The sequence below is a fragment of the Mauremys reevesii genome, linkage group 12, assembly GCF_016161935.1.
Source record: "Mauremys reevesii isolate NIE-2019 linkage group 12, ASM1616193v1, whole genome shotgun sequence".
In the NCBI taxonomy this organism is placed as follows: domain Eukaryota; kingdom Metazoa; phylum Chordata; order Testudines; family Geoemydidae; genus Mauremys; species Mauremys reevesii.
Genome location: NC_052634.1, coordinates 42,450,083 through 42,466,010, shown reverse-complemented (window position 1 = coordinate 42,466,010; position 15,928 = coordinate 42,450,083). Strand labels below are relative to the sequence as shown.

Sequence of the window (15,928 nt, the reverse complement as noted above, 5' to 3'; positions counted from 1 at the left end):
ATGTATTACCGCACCAAACCTTAAATTAGAGTGAATAAATGAAGACTTGGCACACCGCTTCTGAAAGGTTGCCAACCCCTGGGCTGGAGGAACCTAGAGAGTACATTTCTAATCTACATTTCTATTTGTTTGGTTTTTGTAGGTTAAATTAATGCAGCCTCTGGTCCACTCTCTCGCAAGGGTGTAATGTTGCTGTGCACAATGAGAAATCTTGGGGAAAGATTGAAATGAAATGGAAGCAGCATATGGTGGCAGAACCTAAGGAATTAAAAGCCCATTGATTCTTATGTGTGTGCACTGCCTCTGAACCAGACATGTAATTTTTCTCGTTTTGTGGCAGCAGCCAGTAAAATATTTAAATATCTATCAGGGATGGTCTAGACAGTATTTGGTCCTGCCATGAGGGCAGGGGACTGGACTCGATGACCTCTCGAGGTCCCTTCCGTCCTAGAGTCTATGAATCTATGAAACTCTGGCTTTTCCTGAATGCTGTAGACTGTGAGTTCCTGGGAAAGGGCAGGGGGAGAGGGAGCATGAGGAGAAAGGCAGAGACACTGGAGAAGAATAATGGGAGGAGAAGAGACAGAGAACACAGAGAGACAATCAATGATTGAAGATGTCCCAACTAGATCTTGCTCCTCACAGATGTTCAGAAAGCTGGGTAGTTGTAGGTTTCAAATATTAAAGGGATCTCCACATACCTGATCTCTCTCTCCTGGCTCCCATTTTAGTATTTTTATTTTGAAATGTTTGGCTTACCCTGATCTTCTCTTTCCCTAACTGTACTGCAAGTTGGATGGGATTTTTTGTTGTTTTTATGCTTCCCTTTTGTTCATATCAATATAATTGTAACAGCAAAGGAATCTGTAGGAGCAAAAACTGACTCAAAACTTTATTTCCCCATCATGCAGGAACAGGGTACAAACAGCTCACGCAGCTGGAATCATCACATGGAAGCCAGGGGATGGGAGATGCAGGTTTCCAAGTGTTCTGTCTTCTCAGATGACACATTCCAGCCCCTTGTAGTCCTCCCTCCTGTGACACCTGCTGGGCTTTGACACATTTATTGTCTCATTCTATTGATAATGTGATTGTAACACAACGTGACTGAAATTAAACCACTTCCAGACAAGGAACCAACAAAAGAGAAAAGTCATTATTACACTGGCTGGGAATTAAAGCCAGGTCAACTGTTTGGAAGGCAGCTATGCTCCCCCCTATACCACCAACACAGCTGGCAGGAGCAGCTTTCTTGCAGGCTACGTGTGCTGGCAAAGGGGGTTACACGTGACCATGGAGCTAGTAAGCAGGGTGGATGGGCTGGAAGCCGCCTGACAGCTGGGAGCAGAGTTAGGGGGCAAAGATGAAAACAGATCTCATTGGGAGCTGGCCCCACACCCAACCTGCCTCTAGGAGAGGGGAACTGAAGCTCAACTTCAATCATAGAAAACTCTTCCCTAAGAAGGAAGGGGACGGCTTGTTTTAAAGACAAGGTTTGTGGGTTTTGCCCACTACATACAGAGGGGCTGGATAGTGCTGAGTCCAGACAAGACTCTGGTAGGATAAGGAAGAAATTCAGGCTGCCAGTGAGCTGAAGGAGGGAGATGATATTTTGACAGTGATGGACACCTCATCTTAAAGGCCTTTGTCTGCCTCCATCTAGTGACTGTTTGGCACAGGAATGCAGCCCCCACTCCTGGGTGTCTCCTGTGGAAATAATGTTTCTGTGCAAAACACAAAAGCTTTTAACAGAAAGGAGGGAAAGGAAATGGCCATGCAGTGCGACAGGAATGTAAGGAATGAAACAGCAGATACTTCTCCTAGGTGCATTGACTTTGAACCTTGTTGTTTGCCGTGTTGTTATATCCCTGTTGTTCCCTGGACATGAGAGGTGGGGCAGGGAGGTGGGGGCTCACATATCGTCTTTCAAAGGACCAAGGAAGGGAGTGTTATTTACTCCTTCTCATAACACAAGAACTAGGAGGAGTCACCAAATGAAATGAATAGGCTACAGGTTTGAAACGAAGTATTTCTTCGCACAACGCACAGTTAACCTGGGGAACCCTTTACCAGAAGATCTTGTGAAAGCCAAGACTAGAACAGAGTTCAAAAAAGAACTAGAGAAGTGCACAGAGGATAGGTTCCTCGATGGCTATTAGCCAGGATGGGCAGGGATGGTGTCCCTCGCCATTGCTTTCCAGAAGCTGGGAATGAGCAACAGGAGAACCACAGAGCAATGACAAAGCCAGGCTGTCATGGACGAGTAGTTAAGGGGATGCACTAAAAATCCAGTGGAGTCATCCTCCTCTCCACCCCCAAGCAGCTTTGAATCTTGATGACTCTGAAATTCCACTGCCTCAGCATCCTCAACCCCACTGGAGGTCAGTGTAGAGTCTTTAGATCCCTGTTCATATTTCATACTCCAGCTGATGCACCATTCCTGCCCAGCAACTCACCGTCTGCCCCAGGAGAACCAGCTGGTGGGCTGCACCCACAGGCAGACAACTTATACTGCTCCCCTCAGAGCAGCAGCCGCAGCAGTTGGCAGCTAATCCCCACCTAAGGCTTTGGGGAAGGAGATGGGGATCACGTGTTATTTCTTTCGTACATCGAGTCTCACTGTGTTTGAACATATTTCTCTCTAACTCTGATATAAATTTAGAGCCCCTCCCCCCATTTCGGCTTTGTAAGAGCCTCATTTCTGTACATAAAACATAAGAACAACCATACTGAGTCAGACCAATGGTCCATCCTGCCAAGTGTCCTATCTCCCAAGAGTGGTCAAAGCCAGATGATTTAGCGGGAATTAACAGAACACGTAATCATGAAGTGATCCATCCCATTGCCCATTCCTGGCGTCTTTACAGATGTGAACACAAAGAGACACTTGCAGCTACTTAGAATCAGAGAAGATTAGGGTTGAAAGAAACCTCAGGAGGTATCTAGTCCAACCCCCTACTCAAAGCAGGACCAATCCCCAACTAAATCATCCCAGTCAGGGCTCTGTCAAGCCGGGCCTTACAAACCTCTAAGGATGGAGATTGTACCACCTCCCTAGGGAACCCATTCCAATACTTCACCACCCTCCTAGTGAAAAAGTTTTTCCTAATATCCAACCTAGACCTCCCCCACTACAACTTGAGACCATTGCTCCTTGTTCTGTCATCTGCCACCACTGAGAACAGCCGAGCTCCATCCTCTTTGGACCCCGCTTCAGGTAGTTGAAGGTTGCTCTCAAATCCCCACCTCACTCTTCTCTTCTGCAGACTAAATAACTCCAGTTCCCTCACCCTCTCTTCATAAATCATATGCCTAGATCTCCTAATAATTTTTGTTGTCTTCCGCTGAACACTCTCCAATTTGTCCACATCCTTTCTGTAGCGTATGCTGGGGGACTGGATGCAGTACTCAGATGTGGCCACATCAGTGCCAAATAGAAGGGAATAATCACTTCCTTTGATCTGCTGGCAACATTCCTACTAATGCTGCCCAATATGCTGTTAACCTTCCTGGCAACAAGGGCACATTATTGACTCATATCCAGCTTCTTGTCCACTGTAATCCCCAGCTCCTTTTCTGCAGAACTGCCACTTAGCCAGTCTGTCCCCAGCCTGTAGCGGTGCATGGGACTCTTCCATCCTAGAGAGTAGGAATCTCCACTTGTCCTTGTGGAGAACAAGAAACCTCATCAGATTTCTTTTGGCCCAATTCGCCAATGTGTCTAGGTCACTCTGGACCCAAACCCTACCCTCCAGCGCTTGGATTCTTTATGTGCTTTCACAGAGTGAAGAGCACATGTTCCATGATTTCATAGGGCAGAGTTTTATGCTATAGGGAGCTTTCCCTGTGTGGATCAACATAGACGCACATTGTGACCCTTCTCAGGGTGCTGAGGGCCGTGAGTCTCCTTGTGGCCACCTGCCACAAAGAATAGGGACTTTTGCATTTGGCAGCTGGATGTCAGTGACCAAACTCACCAGCCTGTTAGGCAGTCAAGCACCCTCCTCTGAGCGACAGCAACCTTAACAGTTGACAATAAAGACACCTTAACCCCTCAGTTCCTTCAATGTGTCCCCCTCTGGGGTCCAGCTCCAATCACCAGATACTCAGGGTATGTCTATCCTATCTGCTGAATTAGCGGGCAGCGATCGATCCAGCGGGGGGGTTGATCTATCGCGTCTAGTGTAGATGCAATAAAATCGATCCTCAAGTACTCTTCTGTCGACCACTGTACTCCAGCTCGGTGAGAGGCACAGGCGGAGTCTACAGGGGAGCTGCAGCAGTTGACTCACCGCGATGAAGACACCATGGTAAGTCGATCTAAGTACATCGACTTCAGCTACATTATTCATGTAGCTGAAGTTGCGTAACTTAGATTGATTCCCTCTCCTAGAGTAGACCAGGGCTCAGAAAAATCCCAGATCCTCTCTGCCCGAAGCAATGGTACATCCCAGGTTACCAGTTTTACTGTAGCCCACTGCTACTGGATCACACATAGCACTTGAGCACAGTTATTGAACAAAGGGAAATTTCTTTAACAAGGGACAGAGATTTAAACAAACAAATGTGAATGATGGAAACCAACTGTTACCAACAAAAAATCACAAAATGCAACCTACACTTTTGAATAGTTACCTTTCCTACCTAAGTAGATTGAAGTGTGAGGTGACAGTCTATTGCAGTGACTGCTAGTCCCTAGGAGCCAGAGCCCTGCCTTTCTTGAAGCACCACTGATCATTAGTGATCTCCTTGGTGAATGGACCTAGAGTGTTTCTCTCCACCCTGTTATAAAATGAATCAGTCTTTTGTGTATATTCACAGAAAGGACCATTTCCTCATTGTCATATTGTCGTTTACACTTCCACAGGGTTTCGATGTCTATAATTTGTCTTTGATAGTTTTCCATTGGCTTTTCTGGGCTGGTGCAAAGGTTGACAATGCAACAACACATCACATAACTGGCTAGCAAGGGACGGGTGACAATTCCCTCCCACTTGAATGGGCCATTCCCAACAAGACCTTTGATTGGGGTGACTCACTTTCATGACAATACCATATGGGCATAATTTTCCATATACTTACATGACTCCTTCAATAGGACTCATACACACCTCTTGCAGTGATCAGGAGTAACAATAATTTACAAGCTTTCAGTAGAGATCTCACTGCTATGCTTCCTGGATAAATATCATAAAAATCAGTGCATTAGGTGTGATGAGTTTGTCAGGTCTGAGGCAGGAGTTTCTTGTGAATTACTTTGACCTCTCTGCCAATTGGCACCAAAGAGCATTTATCACACATGCACTGAGCTACACAGTCACACTCTGATAGAACAGAAAGGCCAACACAAAAAATAGAGAAAGGAACAATCAAATACTAAAATGACAATGGTTGGAACTCAACATTTCTCTCAGTCTTTGGACTGATGGGTACTAAGAGCTTTTCCCTCAGTTGAACCAGGTGATCGGACAGCTGGCTCAGCCCTCCATACTAGCAGATTTCTCACATATAGGGAGATGGGTCAAAACTGGAATTGATGTCATGACTCGCTTCCCAGAGGGGATCAATCTGTCTAAGGCTGTGTTTACCCTTCAAACACTGGAAATATTCTTCTGACAACGTAACACTGTCTACACTGGGGCTTTGGTCACATTAACTACTTTTCTCAGTGGAGTGGATTTTTCACACCCCTGAGAGATGTGGCCATGTCAACATAGCTTTTCAGTGTAGACCAGCCTCTAGATGGCTTTTAGATATGAAAGGCAATGGACTTCAGCCTTTTCCTTGGCATTGATGGTTGACAACTGCAGCTTTCCTACCTGCTGGACACATCCTATGACAGATGTCAGGCCTTTCCTTTGCAAATTAGAGAAGTGGAGAAGTCAGTGACGCTTACAGTGTAAGTGGGTAAAAACTTATACAACTTGTCTCCTTGAGTAGTTTTCCTTTTAATAGAAATTGACTTTGAAGCTAAGCAAAATATGCTCTATCTGAAATACAAAAAAATAAAACCTATACAGACCCAATATCCTCTTATACACTCTTTCTAACACCTATTCTCCCATCCCAACCTTTGGAGTGAGGTTTTCTACCAGGTTTACACTACAGGGGGTAAATTAAATCAAATTAACTTTTGAAGATTAACCATCATTTCCTGTACAACTAAAAAAAGAAAAAAAAACACAAGACAACTTTCAGTTTTCCAAAATAATTCAGATTATCAAATAACTTGTCTCTTACTCTAACCAATAACATCACCTATGATTTCATTTTCACTAGTAACACTAATATATTCAAAGATCACAAATTCTGGTCACATATGTTAGTTTTCTTTTAATCCCCATTGCCAACAACTGACCCTTGGCTCAAGTTGTGGTTTGTCCCAACACTTCTGTGAGTTCATATATCTCTGGTTCCTCTGCCAGGCGTGTTGGTGGAAGGGGTCTCCTATGTGGGAATGTTAGCATCATGAGGAAAAAATACCCCTCTTTTCACACTTTAAATCTTTCAAAGTAGTAGGAAGTAGGGGAGAAGTGATACAAATGCAGAAAACACAGGAGAAAACTGTCTGGGCTACACTAAAGACATTTATCGGTATAATTATTGCTCAGGGGTGTGAAAAATCGATATAGCTGAGCAACATAGTTACACATCTCTAATCTCCTATGTAAATAGTGCTACATCAGCAGGAGAGCTTCTCCTGCCAACATAGCCATCTGAGACAATATTGATTTAAACAATCGAACTACACTGTGATCATATGCACTTCCTTCAGTTAGTTGGGGGTCTGCTGTTGTTCACAATTTCCAAGTGGAGATTTTAGATCACTGCGGTGTCTTTGTTAGCATGGCCAGTAAATTGGAGAGTTCTCTTTTACTGACAGAACTGAACTTGAACTTTCTCCATATCATCATGGAAGGATGGGGAAAAAGCAAAGCTGAAGGGAGAAATGATGACTTTAGCAAATGGTCATTTGTCTTAAACTCTCCAATAAATCTGAGCTGAACTAATATCTAATTGTGTGACCACACAGCCATCAAGAAAGATAGAAACCCAGATCACAGAGAGATAAAATACATGACAATGAAAGTGTAAATTGAAATTCCAGAGCAGATTACATCTAATTATTTAGAATCAGGACAAGAGATTCTCCCATCACATTCTCCTCTGAACCATTCAAACATATTTCAGTGAGTAACTGTCTCAATAGTCAGTTATGTTATTTACAACATGTTTAGTATCCTAGCATTGCCATAATGGGGGAAAAAACAGCCACCTTGCCAGAAGTGGCTTTACCAATAGATGGAACCTGGGATTTAAACTCAAAATGATCACACTGCGATTAGGATCCATTTGAATTCCCCTTCCTGGTCTTTGATACTTTTCTCACCAGTCATAGCAACTCTGGCATAGGATTAAATAAGTCAAAGCATCATCTCCAAGCACAGACAACTGAGAACTCTTCATCACATGACACTTTGAGAAGTGGAGGGGTAGAATGTGATGACGATAAACTCTGCCTGGCTCAGACAAAAGGTAACAGTTCTGCCATGATGGGGAAGGAGGGAATCTCTGAGTCACCCCATCTCCTTCCAAGTATCAGAGGAGTAGCTCTGTTAGGGTACATCTATACTTACCAGCCGGGTCGACGGGTAGCGTTCGACTTCTCGGAGTTCGAACTATCGCGTCTAATCTAGATGCGATAGTTCGAACTCGAACGCATTCCCGTCCGACTCCGGAACTCCACCACCGCAAACGGTGGTGGCGGAGTCGATGGGGGAGCCGCGGACTTTGATCCCGCGGCGTCTGGACAGGTAAGAAGTTCCCCCCCCCCACAAGTGTAGACCAGGCCTTAGTCTGGATCTGCAAAATGTGACAAAGAGTCCTGTGGCACCTTGTAGACTAACAGACATATAGGTGCATGAGCTTTCGTGGGTGAATCCCCACATCGTCAGATGCATGTAGCGGAAATTACCAGAGGCGGGTGTAAATATGCAGGCAAGAATCAGTCTAGAGATAACAAGGCTAGTTAAATCAGGAGGATGGGCCCTCTTCTAGCAGTTGAGGTGTGAACACAAAGGGAGGAGAAACTGCTTTTGTAGTTGGCTAGCCAGGGACAGTCTTTGTTTAGTCCTGAGCTGATGGTGTCAAATTTGCAGATGAACTGAAGCTCAGCAGTTTCTCTTTGAAGTCTGGCCCTGAAGTATTTTTGCTGCAGGATGGCACTTTTAAATCTGCTATTGTGTGTCCAGGGAGGTTGAAGTGTTCTCCTACAGGTTTTTGTATGTTGCTTATGCTCCAGTACGTATTTTAGTCTATAAGGTGCCACAGGACTCTGTCGCTTTTTACATCTCCTTCCAGTATCACAGAGGCTGAAATGACAATTTTTTCCTGCCCCTGCTCTTCATTTAAATGTAATATGAAAAGTTCCCATGATAACTGCTCTTCAGCACAACATGAGAACAACTGGCAATGATACAATCTGTAACACCGGTGACTCTAACAATAACTTTGCAATAGGAGGAATGGTATAAATGTGACGCTCCCTGGTTCCTGATAGGAAGGGCACACTAGAATTACTCATGGGAGAATGGAGTTGATAGAAAGGATAAATGAGTCCACCTCAAAGAGGTCAAACTGCAAAATGCAAAAATAGGCCACTCACTCATCTGGACAAGCTGAGGGATATCGGTGCTTCAAACAGCTTTTAAAAGTGGGAATCAGGAAAAGTATTAAAGTAGTGATAGCCCTAGAGGTTTTTATGGTGTTGATCCCCCTTGCAGATTCTCTGATGGCTCACATGGGCTCAGTGGCAAGACAAGGTTTTCCCACACTCACTGCTTCCATTGGGTCGCATACCTGTGTGGATTCTGAGATGGGTAAGAAGGTGTGAGCTGTGATTGAAGGTTTTCCCACACTCACTGCATTTATAAGGTCTCTCACCGGTGTGGATTTTGTGATGTTTAGAAAGGCCTGAGCTGCTAGAGAAGCTTTTCCCACACTCATGACATTCATAGGGCCTCTTCCCTGTGTGGATTATCTGATGTTTAGAAAGGTCTGAGCTGGTAATAAAGCTTTTCCCACACTCATGACATTCATAGGGCCTCTCCCCTGTGTGGATTCTCTGATGAACAGAAAAGGCTGAGCTGCTAGTGAAGCTTTTCCCACACTCACGGCATTCATAGGGCCTCTCCCCTGTGTGGATTCTCTGATGAACAGAAAAGGCTGAGCTGCAAGTGAAGGTTTTTCCACACTCACTGCAATAAAAGGGCCTCTCCCCTGTGTGGATTCTCTGATGTTTAGAAAGTCCTGAACTGCTAATGAAGCTTTTCCCACACTCACGGCATTCATAGGGCCTCTCCCCTGTGTGGATTCTCTGATGTTGAGAAAGGACTGATCTGTAAGTGAAGGTTTTCCCACACTCACTGCAATCAAAGAGCCTCTCCCCTGTGTGGATTCTCTGATGAACAGAAATGGCTGAGCTGCAAGTGAAGGTTTTCCCACACTCACTGCAATCAAAGAGCCTCTCCCCTGTGTGGATTCTCTGATGTTTAGAAAGGCCTGAACTCCGACTGAAGGTTTTCCCACACTCACGGCATTCATAGGGCCTCTCCCCTGTGTGGATTCTCTGATGTTGACAAAGGGCTGAGCTCCTAGTGAAGCTTTTCCCACACTCATGGCATTCATAGGGCCTCTCCCCTGTGTGGATTCTCTGATGAATAGAAAGGGCTGAGCTGCAAGTGAAGGTTTTTCCACACTCACTGCAATAAAAGGGCCTCTCCCCTGTGTGGATTCTCTGATGTTTAGAAAGGGCTGAGCTGCTAGTGAAGCTTTTCCCACACTCACGGCATACATAGGGCCTCTACCCTGTGTGGATTCTCTGATGTTGAGAAAGGGCTGAGCTGCTAGAGAAGCTTTTCCCACACTCATGACATTCATAGGGCCTCTTCCCTGTGTGGATTCTCTGATGTTTAGAAAGGTCTGAGCTGGTAATAAAGCTTTTCCCACACTCACTGCAATCAAAGGGCCTCTCCCCTGTGTGGATTCTCTGATGAACAGAAAAGGATGAGCTGCAAGGGAAGGTTTTTCCACACTCACTGCAATAAAAGGGCCTCTCCCCTGTGTGGATTCTCCGATGTTGAGAAAGGGCTGATCTGTAATTGAAGGTTTTCCCACACTCACAGCATTCATAGGGCCTCTCCTGTGTGGTGTCTCTGATGTTGAGAAAGGGCTGATCTGTAAGTGAAGGTTTTCCCACACTCACTGCATTCATAGGGCCTCTCCCCTGTGTGGATTCTCTGATGAACAGAAAGGGCTGAGCTGCAAGTGAAGGTTTTTCCACACTCAGTGCATGTATTTTTCCTCTTTCCCATGAGGACTTCCTGCTGTGTTGTGGTTTCCTTGACGCTTTTCTGAGTTCCCCGACAGGAAATAAATTTACCCATTTTCTCCTCTGGCTGGTTTCCTTGCTCTCTTTCTGGTCTGTGCTGAATCTCACAGGATTTTCCTGCTCATGACTCCAGGACACATTCCTTTTCGATCTTTGCGATAATTCTCTGTGTTTAGCCACTTTCTCAACATTTTCCTGCTGAGAATTCTCCTCTTTCTCACATACCATTGCGTCACCTGCTGTGATAGAGACAGAAACCTCAAACAGGGATGGAAAGGGAAGGCCAAACCAAAACAAGTGCTGGAGAGACGTCAAATAAAAATCAGGAACTGAACTCCCAAACTCTTCCCTAAACAGGAGAGAGGAGGGGATCAATTCGCCCTCACATCCCATCCAAACTCACAGGGAAAGGGAGGAAGCTACTGCCTGGTGTCTGCTAGTGTCTACAGGAAGCCATGAGCTATATTTACCCTGAGGATACGACCCCTGCTAGGGACAATAATGAACTGAGAAACCTTCCAAGGGCATTGTAGGGCATCCCAGATGTTTCCTTCAGGCACTTACAGATTCTGAGTTGGTTTAATCTTTCCTCACCTGTGCAGGGAGCTCTCAGGATCTCTCTTTCCTCTGAACCCTGGAGGTCTGGGACCCATGGCTCTTCCCCTTGTTCCAGCTGGGAGATTATATGAGGTTTGGAAACTGGAAACGCTGCTCAGATAAAAGAAAACAAAGGAGTTCAGCTGATTTCATATGACTGTGTCATAAAAAACACTATTAATTTAACTTCAGTGCTTACTGTGACCCAGTGTGCCTGGGGCAGTCCACACTGAAAATGCCAAGATCAGGGCAGGCTGAAAAAGGGAGAGCAGATGCTCCCAAAACTGGTGGTTAACACTGAAGTTAAACTCAACGACCAGTCACAAACTGTGCTTCTGATCCCCCACACTGGTTATCGAGAAACTGAAAAAAGACATCACACGGCCCCCTTTACTGCATTCCAGTTCTCTGACTCCCAATCAGCACCTAGGTCCGGCACAGTGAGAGGTTATTTAAAAACTCTGCTCACATAAACAAAGTGTTCTTCTGACCCCAGAGTCAGCCACATTACCAGGTCTGTATAGGTTTGGATCTTACCCAGAATACTATGATGCCAGCCAATCCTTAGCATCTAAACTAAAGGTTTATAAGCAAGAAAGCATCTCAACTAAAGGTTTATTATAAAAGAAGGAAAGAAAAAGGAAGTTGTTAAAATGGGAAAACAGTCAGATACATTCAGAAATCTATATATCTGGTTCTTAGCAGTATTGGTGAGTTTCTGGCTTGAAAGGCTCTTCGGTAATGATTTTTTGCCCCAGATCCCTAAGTGGCCCCCTCAAGGATTGAACTCACAATACTGGGTTTAGCAGGTCAATGCTCAAACCACTGAGCTATCCCTCCCCCCACATCATTCAGTCCTTTGTTCCAGGGTTCAGTTTGTAGAGCAGTTGCTCCAGAGGTAGGAAGAGGGACTAAAGACAAAATGGAGATGATGCAGCTGCCCTTTATATTCCTTTTGCCAAGTGGCTTCTACTTCCTGTGTCCCAAACACAAGCTTCACAGCACATGGCATGGAAAAGCCTTGGAGGTCTCAGTACACAGGCATATCCCTGCATGTCTTGCTGACTCAATAGGTGTCTCCCCTTGATCCTTTCAATGGGTTCATTGTACAGCTGATGACCCCGGATGGGCCATCGAACAGGCTGGGCAGCACTGATGCCAATATGTCTGGGGGTGTCACTCAGAAACACTACACAAGTCTGGAATACAGGTATACCATACATATATATAACTCACAATACAAAGATAGACACAAGATTATCAAACTTGGAAAATCATAACATTTTCATTGACACCTTACATGGCATATCTAGCACGATTCATTGCAATTTCATCATATTGGTATTTATAATAAAATAATAATAATATAAAATGTCTCTCAATTCCATAGAGTGTCACTTAATAAACCAGTGAATTCCCAGGACTGGTTCCCCAGGTGTTTGAAGATGCCGAACACCTTGCTTGTGAAGGATTGAAATACACTTATATATTTTGGGAACACACAGACGGACACTGTGCAAGTCTGTGCCCCTATGTTCACTCTTCTAGAAAATTATGATCAATTTTGTTCATAGTATGTGTCATGGCTGAATCTCCACTCTGTCACTCCGAGTGCAGAAAGTGGGGGCCCGCCAGGATTCTAAAAATTAATTTGTGCAACTCTCATAAGAACATAAGAAAGGCCGCACTGGGTCAGACCAAAGGTCCATCTAGCCCAGTATCTGTCTACCGACAGTGGCCAATGCCAGGTGCCCCAAAGGGAGTGAACCTAACAGGCTTTACAAGTAATCTCTCTCCTGCCATCCTCTCCATCCTCTGACAAACAGAGGCTAGGGACACCATTCTTACCCATCCTGGCTAATAGCCATTTATGGACTTAGCCACCATGAATTTATCCAGTCCCTTTTAAACATTGTTATAGTCCTAGCCTTCACAACCTCCTCAGGTAAGGAGTTCCACAAGCTGACTGTGTGCTGGGTGAAGAAGAACTTCCTTTTATTTGTTTTAAACCTGCTGCCTATTAATTTCATTTGGTGACCCCTAGTTCTTGTATTATGGGAATAAGTAAATAACTTTTCCTTATCCACTTTCTCAACATCACTCATGATTTTATATACCTCTATCATATCCCCCCTTAGTCTTCTCTTTTCCAAGCTGAAGAGTCCTAGCCTCTTTAATCTTTCCTCATATGGGACCCTCTCTAACCCCCTAATCATTTTAGTTGCCCTGTTCTGAACCTTTTCTAGTGCTAGAATATCTTTTGAGGTGAGGAGACCACATCTGTACACAGTATTCAAGATGTGGGCGTACCATGGATTTATATAAGGGCAATAATATATTCTCAGTCTTATTCTCTATCCCCTTTTAATTATTCCTAACATCCTGTTTGCTTTTTGACCGCCTCTGCACACTGCGTGACATCTTCAGAGAACTATCCACGATTACTCCAAGATCTTGTTCCTGACTTGTTGTAGCTAAATTAGCCCCCATCATGTTGTATGTATAGTTGGGGTTATTTTTCCCAATGTGCATTACTTTACATTTATCCACATTAAATTTCATTTGCCATTTTGTTGCCCAATCACTTAGTTTTGTGAGATCTTTTGAAGTTCTTCACAATCTGCTTTGGTCTTAACTATCTTGAGCAGTTTAGTATCATCTGCAAACTTTGCCACCTCACTGTTTACCCTTTCTCCAGATCATTTATGAATAAATTAAATAGGATTGGTCCTAGGACTGACCCTTGGGGAACACCACTAGTTACCCTCTCCATTCTGAGAATTTACCATTAATTCCTACCCTTTGTTCCCTGTCCTTTAACCAGGCTTGTATTAAACCCCAAAGTTACAGCTTTTCTCTGACCTTGGCTTGGTAAATGCTGCCACCACCCAAATGCAAAAACCCAAACCCTTGGACCCAGGAAGGAGCACTTGAGAATTCTTGCCTCTGGGGTAGCCTCAAGCCCTTTCACCCTCCGGGAAAGAGCTGAGAAAGAAAACAGAGGACATTAGCTGTGGCTACCAGCTAATCAAACAACATGCACAAACCTCTTAGGACACCAAAATCCAACCCTGTTCTTAAAAGAGGTAAATTTTATTAAAATTGAAAAGGAAAACAATAAATCTGGAACTTAGGCTTTTGCTAGATCTTAAAAGAAACAATTGTTGTAAGCACCCAAAATAGCTTTCTTGGGGTTCAACTTAAAGCTTAGGCCTGGTCTACACTAGGGGGTTCGAATTAGGTACGCAAATTCAGCTACGGAAATAGCGTAGCTGAATTCGGCACCCTAATTCGAACTACTCACCCATCCAGACGCGGCGGGTCGAACTCGCTGCTCCTCGTCGACTCCACCACCGCCGCTTGCAGTGGTGGAGTACTGAGTCGCCCGCGCGCTCCGGAGTTTGAACTATCGTGTCCGGATCAGACGCGATAGTTCGAACTCCGAGAAGTCGAACTCACCGCGTCGACCAGGAAGGTAAGTGTAAACGCACTTTAGAAGCAAAAAGCATCTGGGATAGCACAGAGGAGCTCCAAAAGCCAAAATAAAAATATAAATCTGATTGTGTTTGTCTAAACTTCCTGTCCAAAACATTTCTTCTAGGGATGGAAGATGAATTTTCCAACCTGCTTCAAGCCACACACAGCATTGCTACTCTGTGTCGCTTTCTCCGAGAACAACAGACAAAGGGAAAGTTACTGTCCCATTTAAAAAAGTTCTAGTCTTTCCATTGGCTCTTTTGGTCAGGTGCCCACTCCTTTTCTTTTACCTATGGCCTTGTTAACCCTTTACAGGTAAAGCAAGCAGAGAAGTCACACCACCAAGGATTTTACACCAATCTGGCTGGCTGGGTGTTTATAAAAGGGAGATCCCTCCCCTTCATTTATCACTATATGGCTTGTGAGGTATCATTTGAAGACAATCTACTGAATATCCTCCTTAAAATGTGTAGCAACATTGTATGTAAAGTTATGAGATTTTACAGTATGATGTTACTGAAAAAGTTGCAACCCTAACCCCAAGTTCCTCAGAGACAGCAAGGCAAACAGCTGGTCAAATAGCCATTCTCCAGGAGGGGGAAGGTGTGAAGAAGACATTTACATTCCATCACAGGGACCACTTGAAGCTCATATCTATGACAGCCTGTCACCATGACTCAGCTGAGAACTGGATTTGTTTCTAGTACAAAGGACTGAATTATAAAGAGAGGTGAGGAAAATGCATGAGACTCTCTCTCTCTCCCCCCTTTCCCTCTGCTCATGACAACTCCTGAAGAACTGAATGTGGGCAGCAGGGGCAGGTTAGAGGGATTCCCGGCTGAAAGGAAAACCAGCCTGTCTCAGCAGATGGTGAGAGAAACATTTGTTTTAAATCTTTTAGCTGGTTAACTTAGATGTTAGTTTGTGTTTTATCTTGCATTTCTTTCGTAAACAATTCTGACTTTTATGCCTCGTTACTTGTAGTCACTGGAAAAAATTTTTTTCAGTAGTTAACAATCTTGGTTTATTGTTTTATCTAACCAGTGTGGTTGGATTAAAGTGTGTTGGAAACTCCATTTGGAATAACAAGCCTGTCATTTTCCATTGATGAAATAACAGATTTCATATGAGCTCCCACTGTTCAGTAGTGTGCTGACAGGACAAGATGCACATTTCTGGGGATGTCTGGGAGCAGAGAATTTTCTGGGGTTCTCCGTGGGGTACTGTAATTCGGGAGTTGCTGACTAGCAGCACTCAAAACTGTGTAGCTGGGAGCGAGTTACACGCTGAGACTGCGTGTTACCTGCCCAGGAGTGGCTGCTCACAGTAGAGCAGTGTAAAAGGCACCCCAGCCTGGGGAACTGAGGGAACAGCTGTTCAACACTCCAGACTGTACTGTGCTTAATGTCACAGACACTCAATTTCAAAGTCTCCTAAAACACATAGAAAGTAAATCCATGTCCC

General features: G+C 44.4%; 1 protein-coding gene and 1 pseudogene across 1 annotated transcript in view; one reads left to right on the top strand and one right to left on the bottom strand.

The window, feature by feature from the left end:
* LOC120375611 (zinc finger protein 850-like) overlaps positions 1-15,928 on the top strand; it is a gene marked incomplete at its 3' end in the record, with an annotated part of 610,246 nt that overhangs the window by 459,121 nt on the left and 135,197 nt on the right. The gene's annotated exons all lie outside the window — the stretch shown is intronic.
* LOC120375424 lies at positions 8,867-10,301 on the bottom strand (annotated as a pseudogene).